This window comes from Taeniopygia guttata, chromosome 2, assembly GCF_048771995.1.
Source record: "Taeniopygia guttata chromosome 2, bTaeGut7.mat, whole genome shotgun sequence".
NCBI lineage: Eukaryota > Metazoa > Chordata > Aves > Passeriformes > Estrildidae > Taeniopygia > Taeniopygia guttata.
The window spans coordinates 62,233,019-62,249,863 of NC_133026.1; the positions used below are offsets into that span (position 1 = coordinate 62,233,019).

A 16,845-nucleotide genomic window follows, 5' to 3' on the forward strand; every position below is an offset into this window, starting at 1 on the left:
TGTGGCAAATGAAGAGTCTTCCAGGTTTTTTGCCACTTGAACTCAAATGCAAAACCAGATTAAACAGCCACCTTCTCCACTTCCCTAAGCGGTCACACTGGACCTGTCAACCAGACTGTGCAAAGCATTTGTACCCACACAAAAAGAGTGGAAAATCTCTACAGTGCTCTCCTAGGTTAAGAAAAAGGACCCCCTCACAATTGTATGTGCAACTCTACCCTGCTCTGAAAATTCTTCTGAGTGGGAGTAGTGAGACGAGGCAGAAAGCTGGCTTAGCTCCTGAGAATGCCAGATGGGAGAGAAAGCTTGTGATGAGATGAAAGCCACAGGGAACAGCTTTCCAGGAAGGCAAAGTTCCAGAAACTACCATCAGGAAAACAAGCCTGTGAGAAAGCAAGTCAAAGTCTATTCCAACCAAAATTTGCCTCACTTTAGGTATCATTGAACATTCAGTCTCTTGTCCTGAAATACTGAAGAGCATGACCAACTACCAGATACAGATGGGGGTAACCAAGCACCTTACATTTTCCAAAACCTTTGAGATAATCTAAATGCTTTTACTTCATGCCCAAGCCAAACATCTTCTAAAGAAAGATGTTTTTAGATGAGTGCTAATTACATTAGCACTCTAGGGTTCATACTAACTGTTTTCTATTGATACAAACATCGGTTCATCTGCTTATTGTAGCAGAGCCACAGTGATTTCAAATCATTTCAGATCAGGAAATGCACCAGATAATGACAGCTATTTAAAGAAACATCACATAATTTCTACACACTAACCAGGAAGCAGATTCCTCCTAGCACACAGTGTGAAAACAAAACCTTCCACAATAAGGCCACTTGTATTTTCTTTGCTGTAATCAGTTTGTTGACTGGTCCCTGAGAAACTTCTCTTTACAACATTGTATTTTGCTGTTATTCCATTACTGCTCATTCAAAACTTGGAGGAAAGCACAAAATTGTAAAAGGAAATCTCAAATTTGTGGCACTTGCAAGATATACAAAGCTGTTTTGCCGTAGACTTCCTCTGAACAGTGCTGGGCAACTTGCTACATCATTGTGTCGGGCCTAATGAAAGAACAATTTTTTTTCACCAGACTACAATTATATCAAATACTGTGCCAGTGGAGTAATTCAGGTATCATAAAAGAAACATAAAATTTTGTTTACAACCCTTAATGTGCTCTTCAAAGAAAAATTCCAGGCAAGGGGAAGAGTGGTTGCCCTGCACTGGGGGCTGAGTTTAGGAGTTTTCTATCATTAATAACCTCATTGCGACCGGCGAGTTGCAGGGAGCATACACAGCGCCTTTATCATCCCTGTTACCTCTTGCCTCTCACTTGCAGAGGATGTGGGTGCTGTGGGTTACCAGACAATGTTTGTAGAATATGTTCTTCTTGCTTGAGAGCACAGTTCACAGTGAAACCAACTGTTCATGAACAATTCCATCCCACAGCCTTGGATCTCATTCATATCTGCATGGGATTTATCAAGCACAGGGTTGGGACCGGCAAAGGAGCACTCTTGCCTCCGAGGCAATCTCCCTTCAGGAACAATGAGCTGAAAACACTGTTCTACTGCCCTGTGAAGGAGTGAAAACACATCAAGGATCTTCTGTTAGTTTTGGCAAATGTTGGCTGTAAAAGTCAGTGTGGTGGTCAACTCAAACAATTAGTCATAGGTTCCCATTTAAATCAACCTGAAATAAAATCAAAGTGCAATTTCATTCAGAACATTTTTATCTAGCCCACTGGATACCATCATTCAGCACATTAAATATTATTTGTCATCCTCCTGTACATTTGGCAAACCATTAGATCCCTGGTAAAGAATGGAACTTCATAAACTTGAGATGATTACTTTCAGCTTTGCCAGGAAACTCCTAATTGTACATAACTAATTTACCTTACTGTATATTTGCAATGTTACCAAAAGCACTGGTTATTGAGTCTCCCAAGTGACCTCCATGAAATTAAATTTTCTAATAATGCAAGGGAGGGAAAGGATAGGTTTAAAAAGGAAGCCATGTAAGCCCTACAAATAAAAAGCTGAAGAACTACAGTTCTAGATGGAGGGAAAACCCTCTCTGTAAAAAGTATCTAGGAGTCCAGCAAGCAGCCAGAAAAGGTCCAAGGACACAGAACGAGTAGGAAGGCATTGATTTCAGTTCAAATTTTTAAAATTATATGCGCAGTCAGTGTATCAAGCTTTTGGATCTTTTGGAAATATTCATTATATAAATTTAGTGAAAACAGCTACCTCATCTTTGCTGCATTTGCTAATAGAAAATATTTAGAAAAAAATTCTACTTTTGAAGAAAAAATATAATTCTGTACTTTTGTGTAGGACTTATACTCTGTCCTTTACTTTTATTACATATGAGAGTACACACTTTTCATGTAAGTACAGCCATATGCACATATATGTAGTGACTAAAAAGAAAATAAGTTCACAAAAAATTAAGCCAAATTTATGTGGCTGGAGAGATGCGCTGGTTTTAATCTTACATACTATCTCAGTGGAGACCTGGGTATGAAACTGTGCCTGGCACACACCTGAAGCAACAAGGCAAGAGGCACCTTCTGTAACATCTCGAGTATACCCATCCCCATAACTACGCACGAAGACTGGGAGGAATAATGATTTTCTTGGAGCTAATATGCCAAAGGGCAAATTTTTTCACATGCCTCTAAAAAAGAGGCAGGTCTAGATTTGCTTCACCATCGAGTGGGGACTTCCCTTGATAGGAAAATCATGAGTATATCATGGGCTTCTCCGTCACAGTGATTCTTCAGGCAGGTCTGAAAGGGACTAGAGTAGCATCTACAAATCCAACCCTTGATATTCAATTGAATTAATTACAGAAAGTTCAATGGAAATTTCTTAGCACACTGCTTTTGTGCAAAAAAAACCCAAAAAACCAAAAACTAAACAATCACCCATCAAAGGCAGCCCATCAGTACACCACTATCCTATTTCTGATCTGTCTTTGATGTCAAGATTCAGCTTCTTATGGTGAGCACAGAAGTAACTGGCAGAAGTTCAATTTGTATAAATTGTAACATACAAGCAATATAGTATAACTTCATGCAAAACATCAGCAGCTGACTTCCTCCTAGTAACAGTCACAAGTTGAACTCAAGAAAGATCAAGAGGAAATCATACTGGTTTAATTTTTTAAAAGGACAGAGAAAATTCAGTAGAAGATAGTGTTAGCCTTTAATAAAGTGATATGATGAGATTTTAGGATGTTTTTGGTTTTTTAATTTGGATTCAAAATAAATTACTGCAGTTTTGGTTTAGGCTTCCCATGTTTATCTCCCCACACACTTCTAGAATTCCTACAAACAACAAATCAATTTCTTAAGAGATGACGTTTTTTATCTTTTCCCCTCTCTTCTCAGAACTCAGCCATTCCAACCCAGAGGGCTCATGTTTCAAGGGAGCAAGACTTCACACTCATCAGTAAACTTGAAATTTGCTCAGTTACTAGGAAATACCTCTGTATTCAAGCAAAGTTCTTCTAAAGCAAGAGAACAAGAAGGCAGTAAAATTGATACAAGACAGCATTATGTACCTGTATAGATTTTTGAGGTGAAATTATGGATCTTGGTCTTTTCTCGGGAATTTAGATTAAAATCAATACAAGTGTGGTCAATTTACTGCCTGTTGGAAAAGGCGACACAGAATCCCCTTGCTGGGACCATGCTGGGCCCAGGGAGCATTTGCAGGGAATATAAGAATAGTAAATCAGAACTCTATAGCTTCACTCAGTTTCTGAAGAATTAAAATGAAAGATGTTATGCATATGGTTCAGGAAGGATATTGAAGTGGCCAATTTGTCTTGTTCAAAGCCCTGGAAAGCAAGGCAGGAGACTGATGAAGGGATGGGTATACTCAGAGAGGCAGCAACCATCAGGGAAACAGCAGCAATTATTTCCACCATTCTTCTGTTGCCCCAGGAGCATCTGAAGACTTTCCTAAGCTCCACCATATTTCACTTTCCAATTCTTCCATCTTTGTCTACACCTACCCAGCCTTGACATCCTTGGGTTAGTTCTGGCACTGGGCTGCTCCTGGCCAACATGTTGGTTAGTCACCACAGGGAACATGGTGGCACTACTCGTGTGCGAGACAATCTGGGCCACCAAAAATGGAAGGGTTTCCTAACCAGGAGTGGAAATGAAACAATGCCCATCACAGAATACAGTTACAAGGAAATGAAGGTTCAAATAGATCCTGGAGAAAGGGAGGCCCACAGGTCTGGTGGTACTTCTGTTACTCATAATGTAATTTCATTATGTATGTGGTCCCTTTGCTTTCTCTCACAACTTCCTTTTCAAAAGCTTGTACAATACACGTGCTAAGGTACCACACTACTGTTCTACTGGGACCAGCTTCTACACGGCTGCCAGACTGTGCAGATCTTTGCCTTTTTTAGTCCCTTCATGCAGCCTCCACCATTTTTGTTGCATTTTCTAAGTTAGCTCAAAATCTTTTCAGAGTCCTTCACCATAACCCTCAGCAAGGCAAATGCAAAGTTAAACAAAACCCAAAGTATTCAGCACGACTTAGACACCTCCACAGCAGTCCAACAGAGGAAGGAAGAAGGGAAAGGACAGGACTTTTAAACAACTTCTCCTTTTTCACAAGCTCTTCCTCCAAGAGCTCTTGCAAGCCAGCATTGTAAAGTGAGAAGCTGCAGAATCAGGCTGCAGTTTGATGCAATCAATTCACTACACAGGATTTTCATTCACAGGGTTCAGTATTAAGGCGGGTAGTTTGAAAAGGTTTTTTCAGAGTGCCTTTTTTTTTCCCCTGGCAGTTACATGGAAAAGACACTATAGAACAGACCTGATCTCAACTCCTCTAAGACAGCTCCTCCATAAAAGTGTTGACTGACAGAGATTGTGAGATGTCTGTTTTGTAACAGAGACAACTGCCAAGAGTTGTAATATTATTTATTGGGAATGTTAAACTACAGTGTTCCATGGATCAAATCCTACAGAGGCACTTACTGAGGAAGTACATCTGCTGAAGTTCTGTCACTAGGTTCCTCTTAGATTTAACAACAGTAACAGTTCAAATCCCAAGAAATTCAGCTCATCCTTCCATCTTTCATACTACAAATATGAGATAAAGATGTGAGACTTTTCTGACTATGACTTCATTTCTGAGGTAGAGTTTTGGAATACAGACACAGAGATATAACTTCATTAAAGCTGGGTTAAAATCTTTTGGCTTCATTTTTATAGAGGAGGTGTCTGTAATTGCAGCTGCACTTAGACTGTCTGCAGTAACGGTTAGCTATTCTAATTAATGATAATCCAGGCCCTCTGAAACTCTATAAGTACATCTGACATTAAAAACTGCCAGTAAAATCTAAGATATTTATGCAGGTGACAGAAATGGCATCCTGGACTGCATATGTTGACTTTATAAACACAGGTTATCAAGCAGTAAAAGCTGACATTACATACTGAGGTAACTCAGCTGACTGCTTAAATCTTGTACCCCACAGATTTAAGATTAAGTAAATACTTGTACCCAGTTTAGGATGAGCCCTTCTGTTGTCAAAAAAAATATATTTTTTTAATCAATAGTGAAGACTTACATCCAAGACTCACAGTCTTATATTCATGCAAGTTATTTAGTTTTGATTCTGGATCTTACAGAAGACTTATTCTTGGTTTTCATGCTGACAGCTGTTTTCCTATTAGTCCTATATACTATCTGAATGCAGCAAAGGTTGCTCTATTTGGAAAATCATGAACAGAGGGAAACAAAGACTAACTTTCTCTTCTTTCACATTGCATGACATCACTTCCATACAATCATTTCTCTCCATACACCCACATTTTTCATTTAAGAACCAAAATTATTACTACAGTTTGGCACATAATACTGCACAGTCCTGGGCTCTGGGAAAAACAGTGTTAATTTTTAAAGCCCAAAGTCCTAACTTGCACAAGCTGCAGCTCATCCCTTGGCTCTGCATGTGTCTTTCTCACTCTGGGAGAAGACAGAGGAAACCTTCCTGAGCAGCATCCCTAACACATGGCAGCACTGCTGCATGCAACATAATTTCTGCATTTTTTAAATGCTGCTGGCTCTGAGCCAGCTCTCCCTTTACACAGCATGTCCTGTAGCACAGAGGGGTTAGTGCTAACTAGCACACCTTCAGCTTAAAACTATTCATCTACACAGCCCTCACCTGCAAATTCTGCAGGGGGCCAGGAAAAAATGATGCAGTCTAGACAACTGACTAGACCACTGCTATTTCCTTCTCATCACACAGATTCTCCACCCCAAGAAAAGATCACAGCAGGGTTTAGAGGAAAGTGAACAGTGCAACTGTTCAGTACAGCTACTAAGTAGGATGGTATAAACAAATTGTCAGCAAGGTGCTCACACACACATATCCTGGAGGCATACACAAGCATAAAGTCACACATCTGTTTAAAACAAATGGTATTTTCATAATCTTTCATATGAATCCCAGCATGTAATTGTAAGCAGGCAGTTTTCCAAAATACAATTATGTTGTCCAAGTGAGAAATCAAATAATAGATGCTATGTACTACACAAAGAACTATCACAGTGTCATTCTTCTCTAGAGACCTTTCAACATAGTGAAAGAATGATTTTAGGTTTTATGCTGCAACAGGGTGGCATGTCAAGAAAGGAGGCTGGATATGGCAATCAAAATGAAATTGAAATTTGTCTTTGAGAACAAGATTTTCCAGAAGCAATGTAATGAGGAGAGGACATGGGCATTAGAAAGTCAAGGATCAGCCCTCATCAGAAACTGTAAGAAGAACTTTAGGACCATTACCTGCCATGTCCATGCAAATAAAGAAATTAGTCACTATGTCATAAAGGATGAAACCATTACAATTAGTGAACACTAAAGGCAATACATTCACACAGCCTTAATCCAAGTCATTCCCCAGCACGTGTAAGGCTCAGCACAAGCCTGGCATGTTTGCAGCTGGCCTGAAAACACCACTGTGCTTCAGAACATATTGCTGGGGAGAATTGTTTGACTAAATGCCTCTGCAGCAAAACCACCGACACCTAGGAGGTTAGGCAAGCAGCTCAGTGTTTGTCCTGTGATACTGCTAGAGTAATGCTCAGAGAAATTCAAGTGTGATCCATAAACCAATCAGGTTATGTATTCAATTATATCCAAATCTGTCTGTACTGCAACAGATTAAGTAAAAAGTTTGAAGTCTGCCATGAAACAGAGATGTTTGAAAGAGAGCAGCATATGTCCATCTTGGTTAAAGATTTTGGTAGAAAGAAGGGAGGAAATTGGTTTCTGTTAGTCCCAGACCAAATGTTCCTGTTCACATACAATTATATCACTAATAAAGCAGATGACTAGTTATCCACAGAGGTTTCTATTCCCTTATTTTTTTAAATTCAATTCCATGACTCATTTACACGGGCCAGGAACATATAGTGCATGTACTTGTTCCCATTTCTCTCATATTTCTGTTTATATTTTCATTTCTTTCTTACAGTTAAAACAACCTTGGTTGAAGAGATTACATGGCAGCAAGGCCTCCTAAGATCAGCTCTAAACCACCATCATAATTTACAGCTCTGCTGTGGCGCAACATTTGGTCACAGCAACAGTATTCTTGAGCAGAGTGCATCCAAGCTTCGTCACCCTTGGCCCCTTTCAAGCAGGGTGGCAGAATGCTGTCAGCCTTCATATCACTTGTGGACTGTGATTCCCCAGAGAAACAGCAGCAGGAGGGGAGATGTCCTTCCTCCCCTCACTCTCCTGAAACACTCATCTTGGGCACTAGCTGACCTTTTGAAATAAGCATTCATGATAACCAGCATTTTCATAACCTTAGCCTTAAAGCCCTTCTTTCAAAAGCAGCTTTTTGTTTCTGAGTGCTCAATCCGAGCTTGCTCTCATGAGTGCCTATTGCCAAGGGTTCTCTAAGGAATATGCTGATACAGGGGCTGAATGGCCCTTTGGTGCTCCCACGCCATCTGTTTCAAGATAGACATCCAAAAACCAAGATAAATGAACTTGAGTGAATGGTTGTTCAAAACAGGAGTCTGTGTAACTTTCCCTGGGCAAGGAGATTGTCAATGGAAGAAATTAATTGTTATTACTTCCCAGACTTGCACATATTCCCCTGACTGTCCTACCTCTAAACCACAATAATTTTTCATATTTGTATATTCACTATCACAAACACTAATGCACACTTTTCCGGGAACAATTGTGCTATCATTGCAGTAGTTTGAGAATGGGAAGAAATTACACATACCTTGCTATGCTGTCTTCCCACAAGGTGAAACTGCAGTAGTGAGGGATTCTGTTATGGGACAGGGTAATTAAAAGGGAGAAAAAAAGGCTATGATGCCTCTTTACCCAAAAATGTATGGAGAATCCTTTAGGTTGATCATTTGAGCTTGCAGAGGGAGGAGAGGGAAAGGAACTTATCTCTCTTTCAATTTTCTACTTGGGGTTTTGCTGTAAGCTTTGGCTGCCACTACAATACTTGTCAGGTTGAGCCCCTGAACCACAGAAATTAATCCCAGAACAAACTATTTTGGCTTGTGAGGTGGTGTGAACACAGGATGCTAGATGACAATAGGCCACAGAAAAGGTCAAAAAACCCAATGTGGGAAGCAATGCACTGTTGAGTGCTGTCAAAGTCATGCTGAGTAGCTGCACGGATAACTGAGTTTGGGGGATTTCTCAGCTCTGCTCATTGCTCTTGGGGTTTGCAATACTGCAGATAGCAAAGAAAGGGGGAGGGGAAGGGGCTGGGCAGCACAGATGTATGGCAAGGAAATAATTCTCAAATGTAAGGGCTCTGTGTCAGCAGTGTTGGATCTGCACTACTAATTAGGGTGCTGCAGGGAAGTAACTTTGTGCTTGTGCCTTTTCGTAGGAGGTCTGGGAGAAAATGGGGATACCCCACAGCAACATGAAAAAAAAGATGTATGCATATAGCTGTGTGACTAATGCCCCGTAGTGCCTGGGACAGACCTTTCTGAATCATACACAAGTACTCTTTCGTGCAGACCAAGCTAGAGGCAATCTGAAGTAATGGGGCCCATTGAGTTGTGTGAATTTTAGTTCATACTACAGCAACAAACAATATTTTTCAAACCAGAACACCCAAAATATAAGCAAATCATTGAATTAACAACAACTTGTATGAACATGTAATTTTGCATCACTCTAACCTCCACTTGGTCAATTGCCAAAACGTTGTATTGGTTGTCCTGTAAAACTGTAACATCTACCCTTCAAGGCAGTTTACCAAGCTGGCTTCTGCAGTGTACTGGAGGTACATCTCCTTATATGGGAACACCTTCCTCCTTTCCCTCCGTGGAGAGGAGGCATATATGGGTACTGGTTACATTTCTGTGAAGATTGCCCTTTTGCACCTCTGATGGCTGGGATCCTGAGAGGACGGGAGTACCTAGATATGGTAACACTCCAGCCCGGCAAAGGCTTACTTTGTATATTAATGTTACAAACCTACTATTTGTCTGAGAGAAGAATAACCCATGAGCAGTCCATGGCAGTGCTCGGGCCCTGACCTGGCAGGGACTAAGAAGTTGGGATGCAAGAAGTCATTTCCCAAGGGGCCACCAACCAAACCCCAGCTGCTCCCTTGGGCAGCCCCTTGCTGGCTGCAGCCTGCACAGGGTCCATTGACAGAGAGAGAAGAGCCAATATGGACATTCTGGAAAAGAGGCTTCAGGCTCAGGAGTCAAAGAGTGACAGAAAGACAGATTATCTGCAGCCATCCAACAGTAATGCAAAATCAAGTAATATCAGGAATATGTCTTGAATCATCTGCTTCCCCAACCATTTTGGTACATCCCAGGGGGACAACTACCAACAGCTGCCACTCCCATACACAGAAGTTGGCACATATCTTTTCCCAAGCATGCACGTGCTGATTATTTTATTTTCCCCCTCCCATGTTATAGCCCAATGATTAAGACAAGAATTGAAACCCTCTCTCCCTGGAGAGAATTTTATCACAGGTTTCACACTTCAGGGCACCTAAGCCAGGAAACTGTAGAAGAGCAGGAGGTGAGGACTGGGGAGAGTCAGGGCACCTCCGTGCTGGAGAGACTCCCACCTGCAGAAGAGCTCAGGCAACAGCAGCTCTTGCACAGCACGGCTGTGGCCTGCTGGCTGGCCCTGGTAGTGCAGAGAGGAGTTTGGATCCCAGCTCTGTCTCCGGGGATTTTCCCTGTATTTCACACCGCACAATCATCACCTATATAATTCCAGATCAAATCCTAATTAAGAAAGTTTTCTGCTGGTGGATTCTGAGCATAACAAATTGGACAACACTGGGCTGAAGTTTTGTCCATAGGCAGATTGGAGGTGGTTTTATCTTTTTGTTGAGCCTCCCTTTGTCTCTAAGCATCAGTTTGCCTACCCATCAAACATTAATCATTATCCTTAATTTGTATCAAGTACTATGATAACAATATCTGTTCCATGAATAAACTAATAAATGTACAGGTGAAACCCAAGGTATCTAGATTCTTTATCTGACACATAAAATAAACCGAGAAAGGATGGTGGAAGCAACAAAACAGCTGCTCAGCAGAGCCACACCTGCTGGGTGGCAAACACAAGAAAGATTTTTATTAACTCCCTATTTGTTTTGCAACTTCCCGGACAAGGGAGAAAACACACTGGTATGGGGGGTGGGTCTGATGCTCTGCGCAGCTCAAGGAGTTTAAAGCAGCTCACGGTGCCGTTTTCGGCTCTCCAGCACCCCCAGCTGGGCTTCGGCAGGGCAAGCTCCCTCCTGACTATTCTGTCGCTCACAACAGGCTCAATTAGCTGGTCTCAGGGCACTAAAGACTGAAAAGTTGCTTTGCTCTTATTGAAACCATAGACAGTCGGGTTTTGGTGGAAATTCAGAGGGTCCTCCCCCCGGAATGATGGCCTCTGCATAATATTATTCCTCTGAACTCTGACTAAATAGCTGGATTTGTTTTGAAGCCAATTGACACTGAGCTGTGACAATTTCCAGTGCCAGGTTGTTAATCCTGAGCCTGGGCAGGGCACTATGTGTTAAAACAATTTTCCTTTGATGGCTCTTTTACCAGGATGGCTAGCGCTCAGCTCATGGGGTGGTGTGTTCCTGTACAGGACTTATCTCATACCATAGCTTGATTCCAAGTCAATGAAAGGCTCAACAGTAACTGGAAAGCAATCACCAAGTTACTATCATGGGTACATCCCATAACAAATGCCAGAATGAGGTCATGGCACACTGAGCAAGGGGATGCTCCCTCTTAATTTCCCTGGCTTTTCTCCCCATGGCGTTTGCAGGTGCACAGAATGACTTGTCAGCAGATGTTTCAGACTAGTACTCTGGCATGTGAGAGGAACCTGTAAAAATTCCTTTGGAAAGAATATCTAGAATTAGTTGCTTCTGAAATACATAATGTCACACATGTCACGGGACTCACCAGAGGCAGCCCCTTATGTACGTTCTGCTGCCTCTCTACAGTTGATCAGCTGTGTGGGATTGTTACCCCCACCATAACAGACTTCAGGCAGCAGCTGTGCTTCTTTCCAGCATCGCTTTTCAAATCTAAAGAAGCATCATCTTGAATATGAAAACAGAATGCCAATATGATGTATGGCCTTTTCTCCATAATAGCCAAATGTAAATCTTACATTAGGGATAGAAAGCAATTTTTATGTGCAATGACTATTGAAACAGGTCTCCCAAGTTGTTATTTCATCTAAGAGAAGAATTATTGGCATAGAAAATCTGCTTAGTCCCTTCTTCACCTCTCTCCTGAAAAAGCTCACAATTTTTAAAACTGTGTTTCAAAGTTGTTCAAAGTCAGATAGGTAGAGCTGTAAAATATCATCAGATTTTAAAATACCTTCTCAGAAAACTATGCTCAGATGTATTCAAGTTTTTTTATATCATAACTAATGCATTGCCATTCTCAGTTCAAATACTCCATAAAGTACCCTGCCTTGAAATTAAACTGCTTATTCATTGCCTCTTTAAGTACCAGCTAATATTAATTTCACTTTATATTTACATTAACTATTCCACAAGTAATCAAGGGAGAGTGCAGACACTTCCTATTGCCTTTTGCTATCACAAATGGGGCAAAGAAAGACAGTCATGTTTAGCAAAGAGTCTCATTATTCAGATGCAAAGACAAATCCTAGATATGCCATGCTTTACAGACAAAGACTGAATTCATAGGCAGATTTGAAACTTTAGCCTCTCATCAAAAGAGCATTTCAGGCCAGACTCCTCAGTCAAAATTACAGAAGGGATTACAAATTTGAAAGTAACAAATTTGTATTTGACTGAATAGTCCTCTTACACCTGATCTTCTAGCAGAAGCTGCAATTCAGTTTCAAACAGATAAAAGCCTTAGATATATATTTAATTTATATACTTCCATAGTGTTAAATATTTAACATCACAAAGTTTAAAAATAAGCTAAACAACTGATAAGAGATGTTTTCTGGGACACTATCCCTGTTCCTGGTTTGCTTTTGATTTAGAGACTGTATGACAGACTTAAACCCAGAGGTTACCATTTTCAATTTCTGTTGCTTATTACCATACAGACAGAGAGGAAAACAGGTCACAGTGAGAGGCTGGTAGTCCCACAGTCCTTCTACTTCCTTCCTTCCCTCCTTCCTGTTGCACAAGCCCATCAACATTTCTGCTCTAAAGAGAAAGATCAATGCAAGAATGATTGTCATCTTTATCACATGACAATACAAACCTACGAATAGCTACAGTGTTATTGTGACACGTATGGGGGGAAAGACATATCTTCTGTTGGATATTATTTTTCAGTTTCTCCTTTTTTTTTCCTTTTCAGTGCAGAACCACAGTACTCACTGCTTAGAACCATTCCCCCAATGGCTCTGTTCTCTGCAAAAGTTACGGAAAACTAATCTTAAATAGGATTTCTTTCACACTAATGGCTGCAAACGTCACATCAGACAACGATTGATCACCCAGAGACTTGGGGAGTTTTCTTTTTCCTGGGAAATCAAGTGTTGTTTGGGTGTTGCTGCATTGCAAGGTCTCTCACAGAAGGTGGGAGAATAGACATGGGATTCAGACAGATAGTGTTCATGTGCCTCATTCTCTTGCCTATTGCCTTGGGCAATGAGACAGACTTTCCCATGAAACAACCAAAAGAAAATGTGTGAAAAACTTTGGCAAAGGCAGCGGGTCTAGACAGCATTTGTCTGACTCATTCAAAGCCAGGGAAACCATTTTCAACATGCTTAGTAGGTGTGCCAGTGGAGAAATGGCCAATTCCAAAAAGCATCCCTCCAAAGATTCTGAAAACTTTTTCAGATCCTGTGGAAGGATGGCATGTTTGGACACAGTACCTTCCTGTGGCTCATTTAGAACCTCCAGAATTAGACATTTTTGGGTCAACAAAAATGAAATGGTGCATCAAATTTAATTCATCAGGAGTGGCAAAGACAGATAATCATACAATAGATGTCACTCCGAATCAGCCTTTTTATAAAAATGCGTCATCTTAGTGCAATCATACCAAAATGACAAGCAAACCATCCCTTCAACATCCAGCCACTTTACCGAAGGGAATGTTTTTCATTTGCGGAGACAGAATTTGGCCTGCTATCCCTGCAAAAATCAAGGGCAGTCCATGCAACATTGAGAAACTCTCATTGTTAACGCCTGATTTGAAAACTTTACAAAAGCAGACACACAAAGAAAAAAGATCCCTTGAACAATATAGTCCAAATTGTGATGATGATGTTTCTACCTGAGACAAATCTCAGAGAATTGCAGTAGCAATTTTCTCACCCCAAGCAGCATCAGGGGTGGCCTTGACACAATTGGATCATATAGCATGTTAGTTGAGCAAACACAATCGTGCCATTTTGTTTGCACTGAGTGACATGTTAACAGACATCAGCAGTGCAAGGCAAGCAGTGCTTCAAAACAGGGCGGCAATTAATTATTTGCTGCTGACACATGGGCACGGATGTGAAGAATTTGAGAAGATGTGCTGCATGAACTTGTCCGATCATTCAAAATCTATTCATGAAAATATAAAACAAATACAGAGTAGTATTAGCAAATTGAACAAAGTTACAAGATCCTAGTGGAATGATTTGTTTAGCTTTTTTGATATCTCACCATTGTAGAAAGAACTTTTGAAAATAGCATTTTATATTCTTATAGGACTTGTAGTTCTTCTGCTTGTTCTACCATGCATTTTCGTGTGTATTCGAAAGACCTTGAACAGCATGGTAAAGCGAGTGTTTCTGGTTCAAACAGAGAGGGGAGATGTCGGAACTCAAAATGTCCCTCAGACATTTTTAGAGGTTCCAGGCCTTGGTCAGAAGCATTTTAGACCCTGGCAAGCAGCAGAAAACAGCTGTGATCTTGAGTTTGAACCATGGAATGAATTACCAACTTTGAAGGTGGAACAAGCAGTCACAGAGAGTTAGATGGTATAATAAAAGTAATCACAAATTAGAGAGAAAAATTTTTTAGTATTGTACAAGGGAGTTTTAACACCTGTACAGGGGGGTTTTACTTTGTACATGGGGGTCAGGAGTTCTAAGATGGAGGAAAGTGGGCCTGATCCTGTTCTTCCTCCTTCTTCTTCCTTACCTCCATGTTCTTGGTGATGTTGGCACTCACAAATTGGTTTAGAGTAGAAGAGCACATTGTAACATAGATAGTAGGTATTGGAGAAAATCTGTAAACATATAATACGTAATATATCATATAAAAGATAGCAGCAGCCTTGGGCGGAGAGAGAAACGACGGAGACACCGGACAGTGAGGGTGTCAAGAGAGTGTGTGCCTCTGCCTGGGCCGCTGACCAAAGCAGCCGCAGCGGGCGAAGACAATCTTTTAGATAGCTAGCAATAAACTGCCTTGAGACCGAACCACAAGAGGCTGCGGAGTCTTTCTTTGGAAGCACAGGTTGGAGGAGAGACTTTGCCACCACACGAGACCCCTGAATCAATCCCGGAGTTCTCACAACTGGCAGCAAAGATTCTAAAAACAGGTTTTTTGGGACGGAATTTGCCTTAGGGATTAAATGGTCGTCCTCGGTGGAGGCTTCACTTCTGCTGTAAAGGTAAACCCACACACTGGGCGCTAGAGGGCACAACAAATATCCTTTAGATGCACAGTCTCCTAAAACATTGATATACTACTCCAGAGACGGAACAATGTGTACAGTAAACTTCGTATCAATCCTAGGAAAAGGCGTAAGAATAGTTAAAGTCGTTCCTGAGGTGTTATATTCTAATATATTTCATTTATCCTAATGAATTTCTTTTCTAAGATGACCGCCCCTAGCACTCTAACCCACAGTACGCAATTTGTACAGAAGAAAATGCACACATACACACACACAAATAAGGTATTAGCATTTCCAGATGAATTTATACAAGTTATTGCCCATCAGCCCTCCTTGTGTGCTGTGTCATCTGATAAAGTGAGAGTGGAAACATTCATCTAGCTCAATTGCTGAAGAAACCAATCAACCTAAGTGCTGTATGTGCTTGTACCATCTGTAATGGCTTTGATTGTGTTTATGGCTCAACTCTTTGTTGCCTTGAAGCAACAAACCTGTCTGTTTCAGAGTGGTTTAGATGGAAGTGCTGAGCTCTCCTCTCCTGGATCCAGTGACAGCGGGAATTGTTCAAAGCTGCACCAGGGCGGGTTCAGACTGGACATTAGGAAGCATTTCTTTACCAATCATTCAGTGTTGTTTCCCTCTAATCCTCCCCAAGGGATTTATCAACAAGAACCTGGGTTACCCTCACCTTCTGCGGTGGGTCACTACAGCAGTCATCTGCTATTGCATGTTTAAATTTTCAGCAATTCTTGACATTAGAGACTGAAGCTTTCCTGTTCCAAGGTCATCCCAGTGCCTAAGTAATAAAATGATGCCCACTTTCTCTCTTTTCCTTCACCAAAACATAAAGTATTTTTCTGCAGTGAAACAGCTTCAACAAGAACTGATCATGTACCCACTCCAGAATAAACAACTTGCAGTGTGATTTGGGGGTCATTCTTTAAGACTGGGTGTTTGGTTTCTCTCAAGCTGAAGACAGAATTAAATCCAACTCATAAAATTTCTAAATAAATGGACCAATAAGCAAATACTGCAACAATTAAGAAAAAAATGTAAAAGTATTTCCACCTTCCTCTCCTATGTGTCCAATACCTGCCCCAAGAAAATCAACAGAAAATCAAGTTTCCTGATTAGATTTTCAGAGAATAAAAGTTATTCATCTTCTTTAGATGGTTTGGGGCTACAAATCAAGAGTAAAAGTATTTTAGATACCAGTAGGGAAGTGTACCCATAATATATCTTAAGAATTGTATTTAAGCTACAAACCTGTGCCAAATTCCTCCAATAGGTAAGTCGTTCATAGAGCAGAAGGGATGTTTCTAACCTCTGTGAGAACTGAGACCAGCAGAGTGTTCTGAATGCTGCTCAGGAGGTTAGACAAGTGAAAGTTGTTTTCAGTCTTTGTGAACCATAAGAAATGCTTATGGGAGACAAACCAACCAGATTGGCCTCACTTTTAAAATAAAGGGCTATGAGCTGACTATCACCACACGGGAGTAAAATCTTCTAATTATAACAGATAATTTCACACAGTCATCAGCTCAACAGTCCATAGCAGTCAAAAAAGCACAAATTTTACATCAGGAATTAGAGGGACCACAGAGCAGAAAATCATCAGATTACTGGGTATATGCAAGTCATGTCCACAGTGTGAAACCTATGCATTAAGGTGGTTTCCTTGCTTTAAGACATGAT

General features: G+C 40.8%; 1 long non-coding RNA gene across 1 annotated transcript in view; it reads right to left on the reverse strand.

Moving 5' to 3' along the window:
- The window catches only part of LOC140682313 (uncharacterized), a 51,555-nt gene that overhangs the window by 13,009 nt on the left and 21,701 nt on the right, over positions 1–16,845 (reverse strand). The window lies entirely within an intron of this gene.